Source organism: Phragmites australis, chromosome 3, assembly GCF_958298935.1.
Source record: "Phragmites australis chromosome 3, lpPhrAust1.1, whole genome shotgun sequence".
NCBI classification, from domain to species: Eukaryota; Viridiplantae; Streptophyta; class Magnoliopsida; order Poales; family Poaceae; genus Phragmites; species Phragmites australis.
The window spans coordinates 23251447-23252075 of record NC_084923.1 but is presented as its reverse complement, the minus strand read 5'-3'; positions in this window follow the sequence as shown (position 1 = coordinate 23252075).

Genomic DNA, 629 nt, shown 5'->3' with positions numbered 1-629 from the left:
ATGCTAGGCACGTCACTAATTTACCATGTTATGTACCACGGTGAGTTTTGAATCTAGCGAACATCTTTTTTAAAAAAGAAATTGTGAAATTTACCAGTAGCCAAAATTTGTTTTCTTCAACAAGAGGTCTAAATCAGAGACGCATATGCTACTATTCTATTCTTCTGTTAACTTTTCTTTGCAAGAGGAAAAAGAAAATGAAATTGTGAAGTCATGGTACCTGTAGACGACATAAGTGCACATCCCTGGAATTGCCTGTAGGGCAGTTGGTAAAGAGCCTGCCGGCCAGGGCTCTACTGCAATACCTTCAATGATCAAAACATCAAGTCAAGTCTCGGCTGTTTTTTTTTGTTTTTTTGTTTTTTTGGAAGGGAAGTCAAGTCTCGGCTGCTAACAAACAAACAAGCGCGTGGTCCATCCTCACGTCGTCGTCCGGAAGTCTCGCTGTCCTTGGATCACCGGCCACCACTTTTGCTTCAGGTATGCACATGCACGCCACTTGTAGACGCGAGTGAAACGACACAAACGGACCACTCAGTTGCGGGATCACGCGGCACTAGTTAACACGATCAGCTTCTGATCAAATAAATAATTTCGCACCTCTGCACCTGCACGTTTCTGGACAAGAC